A 6003-nucleotide genomic window follows, 5' to 3' on the forward strand; every position below is an offset into this window, starting at 1 on the left:
CTCAAAGGTGATGATGATGGTTGCCATAACCAGAGAAAATCTTCTCACCTGTCTTGTCTCTCCTCGTCCACCGAACTGAATCTACTCTCAGGTGGAGCGGGCTGCACCAGGGTCACACCTGCTGTTGACCTTACAGGAGATGGACTGCTGGACTCTCGTTGGGAGATGATGTCACTGGGGTCCATCTGAGGGGTAACAGGCTGATCCATGGTCACACAGGCTTTTAAAACTTCCCCCATTCTGAAACTCTTCTCCTCCATGGATGTTCCCTGGGTCTCTGCAAATGAAAAGCACATTAGAACTCCCACCATCCTCCAAATGCTCAGCTGTCATTCAGGAGTAGAAGTGACTGTTTCTCACCATTAGTGCCTTGGTCCTCGTCGATGGAAGCCTTTGTGATGCATGCAGGGTCTTCTTCATGCAGGGCCTTCTGCTGAAGAGTCGGCATGATGAAAGTAGAAATGACCATCTCTGGTATAATTCTCATCACAGGGTCCATCACCAACATCCTCTTCAGCACATCAGTGCACAGGTTCCTGTCACTCCTTTCGTTTTCATTGTCTTCCTCCAGGTTCACCTAGTTCAGGAAGAAACGGTTAAAGCCACCATCAGTCACTCATTCTTATGATCCATAAGAACATCATCGTTCATCATTTAAAAAAACAAGGAACTTTTATCCCTTACTTTATTCAGATCATCCAGACAATTCAGCTCCTGACCTGTGGGATAAAGACCTGGCCTGGGATCCTCCTCAAGCATCTGAAGAAGAAGAAGAAGATGAAGAACTTTAGGAGGAAATGCTTTCTGAAGGAAAGTGTTTGTGTTTACATGACAGTCAGAAAATGTTTTGCACGTTATGTTCATTGGAGTTGAGACATTTGAAGGCGTACCTTATGTTCCTGCATGTTGTCTTCAATCTTGAAATATTCCTGTGCATGAATCCCCCTGTTAAGAAACCAGGAACGTGGAGTTCCCAGTAACTTAACCATTTGTGCAACCTGGAGATAAAATACAGATCCGTCATTTTTACAGCATTTCCAGTTCCGTCCACTGAACTGCCCTTTCCCCACATCATTTCAGATTGGTATTTATTAGAAGTGAAGTTGAGGACTTTCACAAAGTCAGAAAAAGCAATATTTCAAGACACTGAAATGTGGTGTGATCTTAGCAGCTCGATAAAGCTTTTGTTTCCAGCAGCTATAATTAAGTAGGGACAAGCCCGTCCGGTGCTGGACCGGGGACTCTTCAGAAAGCTGACCTGACTGAACAACAAACAAGAAGGCTGATTACCTACAGATAACTTACCACGGCTCTATCTGAGCTCCCACGAAACAGCGGTTCACCCAAGAGCATGCAGGCCATCACACAGCCCAGGGACCACATATCAACGGCCACTGTAGGTTTAATGCCGATAAACACTTCTGGAGCCCTAAATGTAGAAAAAAAAGCAATGTGTACGTCACGCATAAATATTGAAAAGGTACAAATCCAAAGTTAAACAACAAGCATGTATGGACAGGAGGTCCACACCTGTTTCTTTGTGATAAATCTGGAATCTACCCATTTACACAGTATTTTAATCATAATTGAATAGACTTTACCTGAAACAACGAGTTTGAATCGTCATGCCATGCTCTCCTTCAGACTCGCGCATTGCCAAGCCAAAGTCTATCAGCTTGACACGGAAGGGTCTCTCTCGGTCTACCAGCATGATCTTATCTGGCTTGATGTTCGTGTGGATTATTCTCTGTTCCTCGAGTACCCACAATGCTTCGGCCATCTGCAGACCACAGGGAGGAATGTGTTTGAGTTTCTTTCAGGTTAGAACCGTCAGTGTGAGGTTGCTGCTCTCCATCGTATGGAACTTACCTGTTCAATTATGGCTCTGACGTCACTGGGAGCCATTGGCTTTCTATTTTCAGACATAAAGACCCCGAGGTTCTTGTCCAGCACCTCTAACACCGGTGCCTTTCCAATCGTGAAGTTGAGCCAGCCATAATATTTCACAATGTTCCGCTGGTCCGCCTTCACAGCCATCAACTCTTCCAAAATATCAACCTTGGAAAAACATGAAAATTAGATGTGCTTAGTTCCTGACAGACAATTAATCTGTGACTCTATTATTGTGCTGCTAATGCAAACATACATCGTTGCTAATGCTTGTTCTATTACCGTGCTAGTGTTACTGCATGTACTATTACATGTTAGTATTAATGCATGTACTATTATTGTGTTAGTGTTAATGCATGTACTATTATTGTGTTAGTGTTAATGCATGTACTATTACCCTGTTCATGTTAATGCGTGTACTATTACCGTTAGCGTTCTCAATACACACACATGCAATGCAAACTATCATTGAGTCAGTGACTGACATTAACCTAAAGGGGATCTGTTTATACACTTCTAATTATAAAATCAGTAGTTTGACTAAACTAACAAAATGACAGCAGTAAACTCAACAAGCGTCCACCTACCTCCATGTCACAATTGGAATGATCCAGGGGTCGTTTCACCGCCACAGACTCTCCAGTATCACCATCCATGCATTTCCGTACTTCTGCGAAGGAGCCGCTTCCCAGCTGGTACATCATCTCATATTTTAAGGTGTTATTTGCGTGGTGCGGGAACTTGTAAAGGTACTCATGAAACCATGGGCCTTCATAATCAAGCTCTGAACTTGCGAAGGATTCAAAAAGCGTCAAATTGTTAGTCGGATCTGTTAAGGTCAACAGAAACCCGACCAACTGGTCAACCTTGGGATCGTTTCCTTTGGAATCCATCTAGTTCAGGAAGCAAGGATCATCAGTCAGAATTGTTATTGCAGCAAACATCTTATATTAATTGGACTTTATATGTGTGAAGAAGAAGCACAAAACCAGTAAATATGACATTATCTCCATTTGTCACCCCCAAAGCTAACATTAAAGCCTTTTACTCTGGACATCCGGTGTAAAGGTTTGCCAGAATTAGGAATGTGATTGCATTCCTAACGACTGTTAACCTGGATATTTAACTTTACATTTATCAACTGCCTGTTAAATTGGCAAAACCAACATCTATTCTACACTATAAAGTTTACCACTTATTTCAAGAGATTCCTACAGTTAAAAAACAGATAATTGCAGGAATGTTTCAGCGAGGCCCTGAAGGAGTGACCAGCCACTGCTGCATGTGTGAAGAGTTTGCTTTGCCTTACAGGCATGGAAGCATAGAAGAGATTCACTGTTTGTCTTTTCATTGTACTACAGTATAAACAGGATGTTACGGCATGGAAAGTGGCTTAACTTCCTGTTTATACTGTAGTACGCCATTAAAAAGTTAACTTATTAACCTTATTTTGATGTAAAATATATATGGGGGGGCACAAGATTGAGAGTCTGTAGGAGATAAACAGTGGATGACTTACCCACAGTCGATATTCTTGACAATTGTCAAGTAAGAATTTCACAACTTTGTCCACAGACAGCATTCTTCTTTCTGGACACCTACATATGGAAGAAAAATTTTAAAGATCAACTCGGTTCCCTGAACAGAGCACAAATCTCCACGACAAACCTCCCCCCGCCCCCCCATTAGCGCATGAAAACATCAAAAGCACCAAGGCCTCCCCATCGCTTAGTCCAGATCATCCATGGTGACGTCCCCCCCCACACCAAGGTTGATTAAATCCATGTATTATAACTAGAAAACCCATCTGTGAAGAAATGCAGCTGAAAGGGTCTAAGCTAATATGAGACATTAAAAACTGATGGAATATGAAAATTGTTGGAAACATCAGAATTTGATGCAGAGAAAAAAATCAAACATGTAAATGATATGAAATGAAAAATTAATAGAGATTTTTTTTTGCTCCGACAGTAACAGTAAAAGTAAAATTTACTGGCTTGCATCGCTAAGAAATAGCCAAATAGATCAGAGTGAAAACCTGCAGCTGATGGAGCTGGCGCTACGATACAGACAAGGGGGGGGGGGGGGGTGAGACTCGTATAAAAGGAGCAGATAGGCAACAATCTGGCTTTGAGAGCCGGTCAGACGGAAACTAAGACAGACTTACGTCTCTGGACTGTTCTCTTTCTCCCAATACAGCTGAGCCGAACTGAAGTCTGCCAGCTTGACTCTGACAGGTTTGGCAAATGGATCTACCACAAAGATATTTTTGGGTGATACGTCATAGCTCACCCCGACCTTCTTCAGCATAGACAATGTCACGGCAATCTGAAGAAGAAATGCTAGCGTTAGTTCTACTTTTCGTGGTTTAAATGTGACGTATCTTTGTCACTTTGCCATACCTGTTGGAAGATGTCTCTGATGTGAATCAGGGTCACTACGACCATCTTGACAAAGTCTTCGAGGTTAAAGTCTAGTGTCTCGAATACCAGTGTCAGCAGCGGTGCATGAGGAGCGCAGCCGTAAAACTTGACAATATTAAATTCGTCAAAGTTTCGCCACATAAGCTCTTCCAGGATAATAACCTGCAGGTCAATAGAAGGGAATCAATCACTTTGGAAATGTATTAATAATCTGTACTGAATAACACTGAATATTAAAGGTATATTATTCTACCCTTTTTCCACAAGTTAATTATAATTATTAGTTATTTCTTGTGTACATGGCATTTGGTGTTTTCTTTTGGACATATTTATTCATTTTTTGCCGAATTATGGTTTTTCATACACAAAAAGGTATTAATACAATTTTCTTCTGCTCAAAACAAACAATAAGCTAAAAAAAAACTAAACGTCACAATAATTTCTTCCAGACATATTTTAGTAGTTGATTACTGACTACACAAACTTCAAATGATTGACTGGATAAACATCCTGTCAATCATCCAGATAACCATCAGCTGTTTTGGGGTTGATAATGACCCAAAATCACCAGAATAGTGCAGAAACATGGGAAAAGTGAGTTTTTATGGGACCTTAAAGAATGTGAGCATCAAAATGAACAAGGCCTACCTCATTGTCATAGCTGTTCTCATCATCTCTCTTTATGACAGTTAGAATCTGCCGAGTTTCTTTATCTTTGTAGAGATACAAACCATCGCTGTGCACGTATTGATTCATCGTGCCACTCCTGCATCCAGGCTCTGGCGTGCAATTTATAGATTTCTCTCTTATGCTTTGATGTCTGGTGACCATTGAAGATGGATTCATTACATAACAAGTTCAAAGATCAAAGATCAAAGCTTTAACATCTAAGCGAGCATTCACTGGGGTGGTAATTCCTACCCATTCACACCATCAAAGACATTTACTCACTTTTCACCCACGAATAACGCCACTGTTAACGGCAATCCAAACCTCCGTGGTGATGATGCCTATTCAAACTTTGCGTTTAATTGACTAATTAGCTCATTATTAGCACCCGACTTCGAGCGTATCAGTGGGGTTTGTATTACTCGGCATCGTTATTGTTAGACCATAGTCTTACCTCTCTCCAGAGTCCAGACGGATCCCTCAACCATGACCGCTCATTCCACACCTTCCAAAGAGCCTTCAATCCCATAAGTATCCTCCTCAAACAGTCAGTGAACTCATACTTAATTATTCCAATGCAGTACATTAATGTATTATCAGTAATCTCAAAATGGAATTAACTTTAACCCAAAACCGCTGCAACCAAAATATCGATACAACTTAAAATCTGCTCGACGTTGAAGCTGGTAACAATGAGCTGGATTAAACCGTTTTCTGTTCACGGCTCATTCACACCGAACACCAGGATAACGGGGGCAAAGGAAACAGACTAACACACATCCTCAAATCCAGTTTTATTTTCCTCAGCAGAAAATGGAACACAAAATAATTAGAGAAAATAGGGCAGAATATTGTTCTCGCTTATCTTTATACATCTAACTAAAGATATGCAACTCTATGCTAGGGTGTAAGTAACTCAAACTGATAAGATTAAATATTTTTTCTTTCTCTAAAAAGGTACAGAAGGAATTGTTTCTTCCATTTCTGATTAGCACTCCAAAACAAATATCAGAATTAGAAC

The sequence above is a fragment of the Brachionichthys hirsutus genome, unplaced genomic scaffold (genome assembly GCF_040956055.1).
Source record: "Brachionichthys hirsutus isolate HB-005 unplaced genomic scaffold, CSIRO-AGI_Bhir_v1 contig_389, whole genome shotgun sequence".
In the NCBI taxonomy this organism is placed as follows: Eukaryota; Metazoa; Chordata; class Actinopteri; order Lophiiformes; family Brachionichthyidae; genus Brachionichthys; species Brachionichthys hirsutus.